General features: G+C 40.1%; 1 pseudogene; it reads left to right on the plus strand.

Moving 5' to 3' along the window:
- Window positions 1-15,961, plus strand: part of LOC128572533 (RNA-binding E3 ubiquitin-protein ligase MEX3C-like) — a 49,048-nt pseudogene that overhangs the window by 11,087 nt on the left and 22,000 nt on the right.

A 15,961-nucleotide genomic window follows, 5' to 3' on the forward strand; every position in this document is an offset into this window, starting at 1 on the left:
AGACAATCCAAATTCACTCTTTACCACACACACACACACACACACACACACACACCATATTACCATATCTCTATATGGACCTATAAAGGCATGGATATAATGGTAACTTCCAGTAAACTTCCTAATGAATTCTTATGACTGTTATCAGGCTTTATTGGAGTTAGGCTAAAGTTGTTTGTAAACTTATAAAAGGCTGCTGTGGTAACACTAAACCTAAGTGGTCTCCTGTCTATTAGTTTGGTTTGAATTATTAATACTATCATGTAGACGCAGAGACATAGCTTATCTAAGAATTGCTGAAGCCGAAGATCATGTTGGCTGAGGGAAGATAGTCATAGGTTGTGTGAGCCTATGAGAAAGTGTATATGTCTAAGATTTCAAAACAGTGGGTCCCCAAACCTAACCACAGGAAGAGGTTATGCAAGGTACTTGACATTGCAGATGATTCAGGCACTTCCAGTTCTGCTTTCTTTACACTGCCAGTTTTGACAAAATGGGTTTTTTTTTTTATTTTTTTATTTTACAACAACTTCTGCCTAATTCTGCAGTATTGGAAGTAACTTTGTAATGCATTATGATTACTTATTGGTAGTAGTAGGGCTTATGGCAGTTTACTAGATTACTGGTTATAATTTGGGACAAAACCACTACATTGACTTTGATTTCGCTCAGAAGTTCAAGGCAGGTATGATCAGTGGATCAGGAATGCAATTGTAAAATCTCACTTGTTACCTCCCTTGGTGGAGAAGACTATCACAGACCCCAGACTCAGAATTGCATTTGGGGACTTTCGGTGCTCTATTCTAGGGCTTTCTACTTGAGGGACCATAGTTCCATCCAAATGAAATTTGGCCTTCATTAGTATTCAATAGCAACTCAGTTAGGTGCACTTCAGGAATATCAGAGAAACTTCTTTGTGTTGTTTTCACTTCACACGAGGTCATGAGCATCTTTGCACATTGCTGCTATTTATATTGTAACTACCTGCCCAAAGCATCTCCTGAAGCAGGCAGCTCCACTGCCTGCCAGACCTTTCACAAGGCTTAATAGTTAACACTTTTATAAGGAAGTTTTATGCAGGAAAGCATGAATTACACATAGAAGAGTGTTAATCTACTCTATGCATTTGTCTGCAGTATGCCATCTCAGAGAACTCATCCCCATAACCTCGCAGGGCAGACACTGTGCCCTCACATAGCTGCCTCACATTCCTTCAGGAGCCACAGCGGCCCTAGCAAAATTATACAGCCTATTAGGCACACAGAATGCGCCCTGTAGCACAACTGGCATGCAAATAGCAACTGTGGCTCAGCCTTTCAATGCTGGCAGAGTCTGACATGATAAAATTCTATTTGCATGAAAGTTGTGCTACATGGAGAAAAGAAAGAAAATGCTCTTGTCTGATATTTAAATATGATAGATATCACTCAACCCCATATGCTTGGAACTGAAAAGCATTTCTAAAACCAATTTAACTGCTCTCTTGTGAAGAAGGCCATGAAGGTCGGGGAGAAAAGGGGCCCGCTGTCCCATTCTAGATCATCCTGCTCTGAAAAAGTTCTGGAAAGGCACAAAGTGTAATATTGTCAGTGACTTATACTGTATAAGTATACAAGAATTTTTTGTTAGATTTACTCCTAGATATTTGAGATATTTGATTTTTTGAATTACGTTGTAGATGACATTTTCAAAATTCATTTTGTACTTGTTTCCTGTATGCGAGCATACAATTATTTTAGTGTCCTGACTTGGTTCTGTGTGACTTTATTAAATACATATACTGATCTGCATACTTTGTAAATATATTTAGATTTTCCACAAACACAGTCATTACTACAGATCCTTTCAATGTTAATACCTTTTATTTCTCTTTCTTAAATTATTGCATTGGCAAATACTTTCGGTATGATGGTGAATAGAAACAATATAGTAGACATTTTTTTTGATGATGTTGTTGTTCCCAAGGGGAACAACGTTTCGCCATGAGGTATAGTATTGCTGTAGGCTTGAAGGGATTTTATATTTATTCCAAGCTTACTGGGAGCTTTTAAATAAATAGCTATCACATTTTCTCACATACTTTCTTCTTCATCTATTGTGATTATATGTTCTTTTCCCTTTAGTCTATTATGTGGTGGTAAGATTTTTTGCATATCTTTTTCTAGAGACATTGGCTAATGATATTTCTTTCTTGTGGTGTCCTTGTCATGTTTTGATATCCAATTTATGGCCTCCAAAAAAGAACTGAAAGATTTTACACTTTTCCTATTTAATAAAAATGTTTACATATGGTAATTTTAGTCAGTCACCAAATGATACTGTCAGTATTTATAATATATCCAGCTGGCCAGTAATTATAATATATCCATCTGACAAATCACTGGTATTTATACTGGTCGGCCAGTATTTATAATATATCCATCTGACAAAGCACTGGTATGAAAAATGTACAAAGAATTCCTATAAGGCTGTAAGACCTACAACCCAGTTTAATAAAAACCAACACATCTGGAATAAGCACTCTATCAAAGAGGAGTTGCAAATAGCCAATAGGCGGTTGAAACAGGGCTTGACACCATCACCATCCACTGGCTGAGAGCCTATTGCCCGTCTACTGGGGGGTACTGGCAGCAGGCAGAGATCACGTGGCCGGATGTGCTGCACCTGGAGGCCAGGCTGTGGCTTCTTCACCAGGGAGGAAGGCCAAATCCCTGAGTAGGAGGCCAGATGCTCACTGAAGGTGGGAGGTATGAGGTGGGCACAGGTCGTAGGCGTGGGGCAGTGATGATACTGGCTGCCCAGAGCTGCCCAGAGGGACAGTGAAGGCGCAGGAGTGAGGGTTGCTTGCTGCCCTCCATGCCACAGTGTGCCCTCCTTTCAGGTTTTATAGCTGCCTTGGCCAGCGGTCATGTAAATACTCTCAGTGGAGCAGCATCGGATAGGAGTCAAACCCAGTGACCATCTGGGGAGGCCATAGGGCAGGCACAGGCTGCAGCCTCTGGAGGGCCAGGGATGCCTCACCTTTGTCCCTAAGACAGCTGTGTAGTCCCTGGCACCCTCCTCTTAATGTTTTAAATCTTTACTAGTCTCTACACACAGAAACACACACACACACACAAACACATATCAATAAATAAAACAAAGGGAAAAAGCCTTCAGTGGTCTTTTTAATGAAAGTGATGGCTCATGGAGCTTTAGTAGAATATGGACAGTTTGAGAAATGCTGTCTTTCAACCCCCACAACCAAGGCATGACCTTTCCTTGAGCCTCTCTCCCTCTTCCCAGCATAATTTAAAAGGATTTCTACATGGGTCATTATAAAAGTCTTGTGTTTTAAGTTACACAAAATCAAGAAACAAAATATACATGGACAAAAACAAATGAAACCCTTCTGGCAACACTGATAAACTGAGGACGTTAAAGCTTCCACAGGTAAATCAGAAAGGACTGTGAACTGCGTTTCTTGGAAGATAAATAACAGACCATAATACATACAGACTATAATAACAGACCATAATACAGTCTGTCTCAAAAATTCTTGTAATGGCTTGCAAACTATATATAATATTTTGCATGATTTTAGATATTTATCTTCCTTTATGTTTGTGCTACCATTGAGTTATTCTTCCTTATTTCCAATCTGTACTTTTATCGGTGGCAAAGAACACAAAAAGATATGTCTACATGTATTCTTTTTTTTTTTTTTTTGTCATCAATACTACTGGTGTGTTTAGAAAGCTCTGAAAAATAGAATCTCAGCAGTCTTAAATTATCCTCTCAGAACGTAATGGAATTATGTTCCTCCGTTTTTAACTGGATTTTGAATGCATCTTTGTTTGGGCTACATTTAAGATTGTGTCAGATTACCCTCCTCCCTGGAGCTCAGAACTACACAGTTCTTTCTCCCAGGGTTACTGATGTTTTCCCCCAATTCCTCCTGTATCTAAATTCAATTCACAGTAGGGGTTCTCACATTATTTTCTCTAACCTCTAAAAGGATGAAATTCTTTATAAGAGAAACAGCATCAGAAATAGAGTTACTTGCTGCAGGCAACATACTAAAGGCCATCTATACCCATATATGCAAATATTTGAATAACTGACATGATAATCTGTAGCAAATAGCTTCATTCATCTGGCTCTCATCTGTAAACTACTGGCTTTCATGGAAAGCTTGAGCTCCAGCTTTTACAGCGTCACAATTCCATGGCTGAACCATAACCTGGGTTCCTGAGGTTTCTCCCATGTCTGAGAAGTTACAGGGAAAGTGCATGGAGGGTTTGGAGCTCTGACGGTGGCTGTAGCAGTGGTTCTGGATCTGTGGCTGAGCAGCTCAGGGTGTGTAGTGTTCTTGAGCCAGACTTGCCTGCCTCAGCCCTGACCCTCTTCCAGTGCGTTGTTTTTTGAGACATTCCCCAGTCTCCAACGCTGCTGCTGCTGGTATAGATAGCGCTGAGAGAAGATGACAATAACAGTGCTGTTAATGACTTCCTATCTGCTAATTTAAGTAACAACTTTACTCTGCATTTGAACCTGTCATCCACTCACAGGTCTATGCATGCATGTGTGTCTTCTCACTTAACCCACCAGCAACTCTCTTTTTTTTTTTTTAATTAAATCATAGCTGTGTACATTAATGCGATCATGGGGCACCATACACTGGTTTTATAGCCTGTTTGGCACATTTTCATCACACTGCTTAACATAGCCTTCCTGGCATTTTCTTAGTTATTGTGTTAAGACATTTTTATTCTACATTTACTAACTTTCACATGTACCCTAGTAAGATGCACCGCAGGTGTAATCCCACCAATCACCCTGCCTCCGCCCATCCTCCCCACCAGCAACTCTCTTAAGTAGCAATAATTATTGTCTCTTCTAGTATTTTTATAGTTTCATGTCTTAAGTTTAAATCTTTAATCAAGTGAGAGGCTATCTTAGTTAATGGTGAAAGGTGTGGGTCCAGGACTTATGAGACAAGATGGCGGACTGAAGCCAGCTTTCAACAAAGGCTCCCGTCCAGAAGGAGAGTTAAGGGACAGGAATTTAGTAAGTATTCTGGTGGACTTCAGCCTCACCAAGAGAGAAGGCTGAAGAACGCACATCAACACCGCTGAGGCAAGTTGTGATCACAAGGACGCAAACAAACGGTACAAAATCCACCACCAAGCGGACGGGAGTCCCCCTCCCCCATGAGACCGGCTCATGAGCCCCACAATTGAACAAGCGGTCAGAAATTAAAGGCCCTCCCACTACACTCCACGGGAGAGACCTTCTAAAAACTGGACCTACCTCCCCTACTGGGGTGCCGTGGCATTCTCCTGCCGGACATAGGGCTGAATAAAACTTTGGGAATCCTTTGCCAGCAACCCTGAATCCCCGGCGCTCCCCTCCCACCCACTGAGGTCCGGAGGCCTGTCCCCCAGGACTTCGGATCCTTGGGTGATTTCTCAAGGGGAGTGGACAGTCCCTGAGTTGCGACTGGTCAGCATTGACTCTGAGGCGCACAAGTGAGGAGAGGGCACCGGGCTGAGGGGGAGTCACGCCTCACGGCACTTCCCTGTGGTGCAGTGCACCAACCCTCCCCGGGCAACATTACAGGGCACAAGACTGAATAAGACTCTAGCTTCCCCGCTGAGAGCTGAGAACCCCTATTCTCACTCGGGGTCTGAGGGCCTATCCCCCAGAAGTTCGGCTCCTTGGGTGATTTCTCGAGGGGAGTGCACAGTGCCTGAGCTGCGTCAGGTCAGCGCTGACTCTGGGATATGTGAGCGAGGAGAGGGCACTCTGCTGAGGGGAAATCAAGCCTTGGTGGCACTTCCCTGCGGTGCAGTGCAGGAGCCCTCCCCGGACCATAGTATTGCGTAAAACTGAATGAAACTCTAGCTTCCCCCCCCACTCCCAATCAGGGTCTGGGGGCCCAACCCCCAAGAGTTCTGATTCTTGGGGGATCTCTTAAGGGGTGTGGACGCAGCACAAACTGCGGCCGCTCAGTGCTGACTCTGGGGCGCGGGACAGAGGAGAAAAGGGTCGCCTGAGTGCCCACACCAGAGCAGCAGTTCCCTGGAGGTAGATCAACAGCCGTTTTTTCTTTAACGGCAGAACACTCACTTCTGGATATTCTGAGGCCACACCCCCTGTCTCCCTGGGCAACCAGAGGAGGCCACCGGTGACACGGCTCACAAACCCGGGAAGCTTCCAGGGTGGGGCCGACCCAGAGAGGTGTTCAGACGCAATTCTCCAGCAGCAAAGACGTTTGAACTCAAAACAGCCCGTCTTCTGTAGGCGACGACAGGAACAGAGACAGAACCTCACAAAGTTGTCTGTTCTGTTCTGTTCTGTTAGCAGCATCCATCAGGGACGGGGCTAAGCCTGAGTGAACACCTCCTTCCCATCACCTGCATCAAACACTCAAAGATGACAGGCCCCATCTCCTCCTGCTAGATAGTGGCAGTCTGCGGGGGCCTGGCAGACTTCCTTCCGATTCAGGCAGGTGCAAACTCCTGGAGTGTCTGTTCACTGCAGGCAACTGGGTTAGCCATCTGCAGAGATACCAGTGACTGGGTCCAACGGAGGGGCAAAGTGGGGAAGGAGACGTCAACCTTCCCAGACTGCTCTGTTTGCTGGGTGGCTCCTCCTGACTCCACGCTGCACTGGGGTGAGCTGTGTCAGAGGAGTCACCAGGCCCCTGTGATCCAGTTCACAGAGACCTCTTGAACCCTTACACCCGAGACAAGTGCCGATTGAGACAGTTGATTCGGACCTTTTGAACTGGGCTAATAGAATGAGGACTTTTCAGGCGGTGCCCTGGGTGTGCGAATGTAGGAAGGTTTGATTCTCCTTTTCCAACTGGGGCCAGAGGTGGGCAGGCGGGGTGATTTAATTGCTGATTTTTCCACACAGCTGAGACTTCAAGCCAGAGTAGAAGTTGCAATAGGATCGAACAGAAACCAGCTGAAAACAAGACAGAACCACTTTGCTCCACCACACCAGACAGGGCCCCAACACTGTACGGGCCCTCGATAAAACCCCAGGGGAAAAACCAAAGGGAGTAAACCATGGGGCGGAATCACCGGAAAAACTCTGGTAACATGAATAACCAGGATAGATTGACCCCCCCAAGAAAAGATACGGCAGATGTGATTGAAGATCCCATTCATAAACAACTGGCTGAGATGTCAGAAGGCGAATTCAGAATTTGGTTTGCAGATAAGATTAATAAAATGGAATTAGGAATTCGATGAGAAATTCAAAAATTGTCTCAAGAATTTAACGAATTTAAAGACAAAACCACCAAAGACTTAGACACACTGAAACAACAACTTACAGCCCTCAAAGATATGAAAAATACAGTAGAATCCCTCAGTAACAGAATACAGCAAGCAGAAGAAAGGATTTCTGACATTGAAGATAAAGTCTTCGAACGCTCCCAATCTCTCAAAGAGGAAGAGAAATGGAGAGCAAAAACGGATCACTCACTCAGAGAGCTCTCAGATAATTCGAAAAAAAACAACATAAGAGTTATAGGAATTTCGGAGACTGATGAAGTAGCTGCCAAGGACACAGAGGCCCTTCTACATGAAATTATGAAAGAAAATTTTCCAGACATGCCTAGAGAATCTGAAATTCAGATAGCAGACAGCTTCAGAACCCCAGCATGATTCAACCCCAATAAGCCATCTCCCAGACATATCATAATTAGCTTCACTAAAGTTAACATGAAAGAGAAGATTCTCAAAGCAGCCCGGCGAAAGAAAACTATAATGTACAAAGGTAAGAATATTAGAATAACTGCAGATATCTCTGCTGAAACTTTTCAAGCAAGAAGAGGCTGGTCATCAACTTTTAATCTCCTAAAACAAAAAAACTTTCAACCCAGGATCTTGTATCCAGCTAAACTGAGTTTCATCTATGATGGAGAAATTAAATACTTCAATGACATTCATATGTTGAAAAAATTTGCCATAAGTAAACCAGCTTTTCAGGATGTTCTCAGACCTATCCTCCACAATCACCAACCCAATCCTATACCACAAAAGTAAACTCACTCAGAAACTTCGGATCAAACTCCAACTTCCACACTGGCGAAAGGATTAAAAATGTCCACTGGAAAAAAAAAAAAAATGTCCACTGGACCTTTGAAAAACTCGATACCCAAAATTCCACCAGACTTATCAATACTCTCCATCAATGTGAATGGCTTAAACTGTCCTCTAAAGAGGCATAGGTTAGCTGACTGGATACAAAAACTCAAGCCAGATATTTGTTGCATACAAGAGTCACATCTCAACTTAAAAGACAAATATAGACTCAGGGTGAAAGGATGGTCATCCATATTTCAGGAAAATGGTAATCAGAAAAAAGCAGGTGTTGCAATCTCATTTGCAGATACAGTAGGCTTTAAACCATCAAAAGTAAGGAAGAACAAGAATGGTCACTTCATATTTGTTAAGGGTAATACTCAATATGATGAGATCTCAATTATTAATATCTATGCACCCAACCAGAATGCACCTCAATTTATAAGAGAAACTCTAACAGACATGAGTAACTTGATTTCCTCCAGCTCCATAATTGTTGGAGATTTCAACACTCCCTTGGCAGTGTTGGATCGATCCTCCAGAATGAAGCTGAGCAAAGAAATCTTAGATTTAAACCTAACCATCTAATATTTAGATTTAGCAGACATCTGCAGAACATTTCATCCCAACAAAACTGAATACACATACTTCTCATCAGCCCACGGAACTTACTCCAAAATTGATCACATTTTAGGTCACAAGTCTAACCTCAGTAAATTTAAAGGAATAGAAATTATTCCATGCATCTTCTCGGACCATCATGGAATAAAACTTGAATTGAGTAACAACAGGAATCTGCATACCCATACAAAAACATGGAAGTTAAATAACCTTATGCTGAATGATAGCTGGGTCAGAGATGAGATTAAGAAAGAAATCACCAATTTTTTGGAACAAAACGACAATTAAGACACAAACTATCAGAACCTCTGGGACACCGCAAAGGCAGTTCTAAGAGGGAAATTTATAGCACTGCAAGCCTTCCTCAAGAGAACGGAAAGACAGGAAGTTAACAACTTAATGGGACATCTCACACAACTGGAAAAAGAAGAATATTCCAACCCCAAACCCAGTAGAGGAAAAGAAATAACCAAAATTAGAGCAGAATTAAATGAAATTGAAAACAAAAGAATAATACAACAGATCAATAAATCAAAAAGCTGGTTTTTTGAAAAGGTCAATAAAATAGATAAACCTCTGGCCAACCTAATCAGGAAAAAAAAGAGTAAAATCTCTAATATCATCAATCAGAAACAACAAAGACGAAATAACCACAGACTCATCAGAAATCCAAAAAATCCTTAAGGAATATTACAAGAAACTTTACTCTCAGAAATATGAAAATCTGAAGGAAATAGACCGATACTTGGAAGCACGCCACCTTCCAAGACTTAACCAGAATCAAGTGGAAATGTTGAACAGACCCATATCAAGTTCAGAAATAGCATCAACTATACAAAACCTCCCTAAAAGAAAAGCCCGGGACCAGATGGTTTCACGTCAGAATTCTACCAAACCTTTAAAGCGGAATTAGTACCTATATTACTCAACCTGTTCCAAAATGTAGAAAAAGAAGGAAGACTACCCAACACTTCTATGAAGCAAACATCACCCTGATCCCCAAACCAGGAAAAGACCCAACAAGAAAAGAAAATTATAGACCGATATCACTAATGAATATAGATGCAAAAATATTCAACAAGATCCTAACAAACAGAATCCAGCAACACATCAAACAAATTATACATCATGACCAAGTTGGTTTTATCCCAGGGTCTCAAGGCTCGTTCAATATACGTAAATCTATAAATGTAATTCAGCACATAAACAAATTAAAAAACAAAGACCATATGATTCTCTCAATGGATGCAGAAAAAGCTTTTGATAATATCCAGCATCCCTTCATGATCAGAACACTCAAGAAAATTGGTCTAGAAGGGACTTTTCTTAAACTGATAGAGGCTATCTACAGCAAACCCACAGCCAATATCATATTGAATGGAGTTAAATTGGAATCATTTCCACTCAGATCAGGAACCAGACAAGGCTGCCCATTGTCTCCATTGCTTTTCAACATTGTAATGGAAGTTTTAGCCACTGCAATTAGGAAAGAAAAGGCGATCAAGGGTATACATATACGGTCAGAAGAGATCAAACTCTCGCTCTTCGCAGATGATATGATTGTGTATCTGGAAAACACTAGGGACTCTACTACAAAACTCCTAGAAGTGATCAAGGAATACAGCAGCGTCTCAGGTTACAAAATCAACATTCATAAATCGGTAGCCTTTATATACACCAACAACAGTCAAATTGAAAAAGCAGTTAAGGACTCTATCCCATTCACAGTAGTGCCAAAGAAGATGAAATATTTGGGAATTTACCTAACAAAAGACGTGAAAGATCTCTATAAAGAGAACTATGAAACTCTAAGAAAAGAAATAGCTGAAAATGTTAACAAATGGAAAAACATACCATGCTCATGGCTAGGAAGAATCAACATTATCAAAATGTCCATACTACCCAAAGCAATATATAATTTCAACGCACTCCCTATTAAAGCTCCACTGTCATATTTTAAAGATCTTGAAAAAACATTACTTCATTTTATATGGAATCAGAAAAAACCTCGAATAGCCAAGACATTACTCAGAAATAAAAAAAAAACAGGAGGAATCACACTACCAGAATTCAGACTTTACTACAAATCGATAGTGATCAAAACAGCATGGTATTGGCACAAAAACAGAGAAGTAGATATCTGGAACAGAAGGGAGAACCAAGAGATGAATCCAGCTACTTACCGCTATTTGATTTTTGACAAGCCAATTAAAAACATTCAGTGGGGAAAAGATTCCCTATTTAACAAATGGTGCTGTGTGAACAGGCTGGCAACCTGCAGAAGACTGAAATTGGACCCACACCTTTCACCATTAACTAAGATAGACTCTCATTGGATTAAAGATTTAAACTTAAGACATGAAACTATAAAAATACTAGAGGAGAATGCAGGGAAAACCCTTGAAGAAATTGGTCTGGGTGAGTATTTCATGAGGAGAACCCCCCGGGCAATTGAAGCAGCTTCAAAAATACACTACTGGGACTTGATCAAACTAAAAAGCTTCTGCACAGCTAAGAACACAGTAAGCAGAGCAAGCAGACAGCCCTCAGAATGGGAGAAGATATTTGCAGGGTATATCTCTGACAAAGGTTTAATAACCAGAATCCACAGAGAACTCAAACACATCAGCAAGAAAAAAACAAGGGATACCATCGCAGGCTGGGCAAGGGATTTGAAGAGAAACTTCTCTGAAGAAGACAGGCGCACGGCCTTCAGACATATGAAAAAATGCTCATCATCTTTAATCATCAGAGAAATGCAAATCAAAACTACTTTGAGATATCATCTAACTCCAGTGAGACTAGCCTATATCACAAAATCTCAAGACCAGAGATGTTGGCGTGGATGCGGAGAAAAGGGAACACTTCTGCACTGCTGGTGGGAATGCAAATTAATACATTCCTTTTGGAAAGATATATGGAGAACACTCAGAGATCTAAAAATAGATCTGCCATTCAATCCTGTAATTCCTCTGCTGGGCATATACCCAGAAGACCAAAAATCACAACATAACAAAGATATTTGTACCAGAATATTTATTGCAGCCCAATTCATAATAGCTAAGTCATGGAAAAAGCCCAAGTGCCCATCGATCCACGAATGGATTCATAAATTGTGGTATATGTATACCATGGAATACTATGCAGCCTTAAAGAAAGATGGAGACTTTACCTCTTTCATGTTTACATGGATGGACCTGGAACATATTCTTCTTAGTAAAGTGTCCCAAGAATGGAAGAAAAAATACCCAATGTACACAGCCCTACTATGAAACTAATTTGGGACTCTCACATGAAAGCTATAACCCAGCTACAACGTAACAATAGGGGGAAGTGGGAAAGGGGGGGGTGGGAAGAGGGAGGGGAATCGGTGGGATCACACCTGTGGTGCATATTACAGGGGTATTTGCGAAACTTGGTAAATGTAGAATGTAAATGTTTTGGCACAGTAACTGAGATAATGCCAGAAAGGCTATGTTAACCACTGTGATAAAAATGTGTCAAATGGTTTATGAAGTTAGTGTATGATGCCCCATAATCATATCATTGTATACAGTTATGATTTAATAAAAAAAAAAAAAAGAAAGGTGTGGGTCCGGTTTCATTCTTCTAGAGGTTGGCAGCCAGTTCACCAAGCACCATTTGTTAAATAGGGAAACTTTTCCCCACTGAATGTTTTTAATTGGCTTGTCAAAGATCAAATAACAGTAACCACCCTACCAGGCCTAAGAGAGTGTAGGGAAAACCCTTGAAGAAACTGGTCTGGGCGAGTATTTTATGAGGAGGACCCCCCAGGCAATTGAAACAGCTTCAAAAATACACTACTGGGACGTGATCAAACTAAAAAGCTTCTGCACAGCCAAGAACACAATAAGTAAAGCAAGCAAACAGCCTTCAGAATGGGAGAAGATATTTGCAGGTTATGTCTTTGACAAAGGTTTAGTAACCAGAATCCACAGAGAACTCAAACGTATAAGTAAGAAAAGAACAAGTGATCCCGTCTCAGGCTGAGCAAGGTACTAGAAGAGAAACTTCTTTGAAGAAGACAGGCACATGGCCTACAGACCTATGAAAAAATGCTCATCATCTTTAATCATCAGAGAAATCTAAATCAAAACTACCTTGAGATACCATCTAACTCCAGTAAAATTAGCCCATATCACAAAATCCCAAGACCAGAGATGTTGGCGTGGATGTGGAGAAAAGGGAACACTTCTACCCTGCTGGTGGTAATGCAAATTAATACATTCCTTTTGGAAAGAGGTTTGGAGAATACTTAGAGATCTACAAATAGATCTGCCATTCAATCCTATAATTCCTCTGCTAGGTATATACCTAGAAGACCAAAAATCGCATTATAAGAAAGATATTTGTACCAGAATGTTTATTGCAGCCCAATTCACAATTGTTAAGTCATGGAAAAAGCCCAAGTGCCCATCAATCCACGAATGTATCAATAAATTGTGGTATATGTACACCCTGGAATATTAGGCAGCTTTAAAGAAATATGGAGACTTTACCTCTTTCATGTTTACATGGATGGAGCTGGAACATATTCTGCTTAGTAAAGTATGTCAAGAATGGAAGAAAATGTATCCAATTTATTCAGCCCTACTATGAAACTAATTTATGGGTTTCATAGGAAAGCTAAAACTCAGTTATAACCTAATAATATGGGGAAGGGGGAGAAGAAGGGGAGGGAGTGGAGAGGTTGGGCAGAGGGAAGGTGATTAGTGGGATTACACCTCCGGTACATCTGACAAGGGTACATGTGAAACTTAGTGAAGGCAGAATTTGATTGTCTTAACACAATAACTAAGAAAATGCCAGGAAGGCTATGTTAACCAGTGTGATGAGAATGTGTCAAACTGTTTATAAAATTTGTGCATGGTGCCCCATGATCATATGACTGTACACAGCTATGACTAATTCTAATAAAAATAAATAAATTAATTAATTAAATTAAATTAAAAAAATATCAAATAACGGTAAGTAGCTGGATTCATCTCTTGGCTCTATGCTGTTCCAGACATCTACTTCTCTGTTTTTGTGCCTGTACCATGCTGTTTTGATCACCATCGATTTGTTGCATAGTCTGAGGTCTGGTAGCGTGATTCCTCCAGCTTTTTTATTATTTCTGAGTATTGTCTTGGCTATTCGAGCTTTTTTCTGATTCCATATAAAATGAAGTATTTTTTTTTAAGATCTTTAAAGTATGACAGTGGAGCCTTAATAGGGATTGCATTAAAATTATATATTGCTTTGGATAGTATGGACATTTTAACAATGTTGATTCTTCCCAGCCATGAGCATGGTATGTTTTTCCATTTGTTAACATTTTCAGCTCTTTCTTTTCTTAGAGTTTCATAGTTCTCTTTATAGAGATCTTTCACGTCCTTTGTTAGATAAAATCCCAAACCTTTCATCGTTGGCACTACTGTGAATGGAATAAAGTCCTTAACTGTTTTTTCAGCTTGACTATTGTTGGTATATATAAAGGCTACCAATTTATGAATGTTGATTTTGTAACCTGAGACACTCCTGTATTCCTTGATTACTTCTAAGAGTTTTGTAGTAGAATCTCTGCTGTTTTCCAGATATACAATCATATCATCTGCAAAGACAGAAAGTTTGAACTCTTCTGACCCTATGTGGATACCCTTGATCGCCTTTTCTTCCCTAATTGCAGTGGCTAATACTTTCGTTACAATGTAAAAGAGCAGTGGAGACAATAGGCAGCCTTGTCTGGTTCCTGATCTGAGTGGAAATGATTTCAATTTAACTCCAATCAATACAATACTTGGCTGTGGTTTTACTGTAGGTGACCTCTATCAGTTTAAGAAATGTCTGTTCTATACCAATTGTCCTAAGTGTTCTGATCATGAAGGGATGCTGTATATTATGAAAAGCTTTTTCTGCATCAATTAAGAGAATCATATGGTCTTTGTTTTTTAATTTGTTTATGTGCTGAATCATACTTATAGATTTACGGATATTGAACCAGCCTTGAGACCCTGGAATAAAACTGACATGGTCATGATGTATAATTTGTTTGATGTGTTGCTGGATTCTTTTTGTTAGGATCTTGTTGAATATTTTTGCATCTATATTCATTAGTGATATTGGTCTATAATTTTGGTTTTTTGTTCAGTCTTTTCCTGGTTTGGGGATCAGGGTGACGTTTTCTTCATAGAACGTGTTGGGTAGTCTTCCTTCTTTTTCTACATTTTGGAGCAGGTTGAGTAATACAGGTACTAATTCCTCTTTAAAGGTTTGGTAGAATTCTGAGGTGAAACCATCTGGTTCCGGGATTTTCTTTTTAGGGAGGTTTTGTATGGTTGATGCTATTTCAGAACTTGATATCGGCTTATTCAACATTTCCACTTGATTCTGGCTAAGTCTTGGAAGGTGACGTGCTTCCAAATATTTGTCAATTTCCCTCAGATTTTCGTACTTCTGAGAATAAAGTTTCTTATAGTATTCATTAAGGATTTTTTGAATATCTGAGGAGTCTGTTGTTATTTAATCTTTGTCATTTCTGATTGATGAGATTAGAGATTATACTGTTTTTTACCTGGTTAGGTAAGCAAAGGTTTATCTATTTTATTGACCTTTTCAAAAAACCAACTTTTTGATTTATTGATCTGTTGTATAATACTTTTGTTTTCAATTTCATTTAATTCTGCTCTAATTTTGGTTATTTCTTTTCCTCTACTAGGTTTGGGGTTGGAATGTTCTTCCTTTTCCAGTTGCTTGAGATGTCCCATTAAGTTGTTAACTTCCTCTCTTTCTGTTCTCTTGAGGAAGCTTTGCAGTGCTATAAATTTCCCTCTTAGGACTGCTTTGCAGTATCACAGAGGTTCTGATAATTCGTGTCTTCATAGTCGTTTTTATCCAAGAATTTGGCAATTTCCTTCTTAATCTCATCTCTGATTCAGCTATCATTCAGCATAAGGTTATTTAACTTCCATGTTTTGTATGAGTATGCAGATTTCTGTTGTTACTGAGCTCAACTTTTATTCCATAGTGGTTCAAAAAGATACATGCAATAATTTCTATTTCTTTGAATTTTCTGAGGTTAGACTTCTGTCCTAAGATGTAATCGATATTGGAGTATTTTCCATGGGCTGATGACAAGTATGGGTATTCAGTTTTGTTGAGATGAAATGTTCTCTAGATATCTACTAAATCCAAGTGTTGGATGGTTAGGTTTAAATCTAAAATTTAATTGCTCAGCTTCTTATTGGAGGATCTATCCA

This window comes from Nycticebus coucang, chromosome 20 (genome assembly GCF_027406575.1).
Source record: "Nycticebus coucang isolate mNycCou1 chromosome 20, mNycCou1.pri, whole genome shotgun sequence".
Classification (NCBI taxonomy): Eukaryota; Metazoa; Chordata; class Mammalia; order Primates; family Lorisidae; genus Nycticebus; species Nycticebus coucang.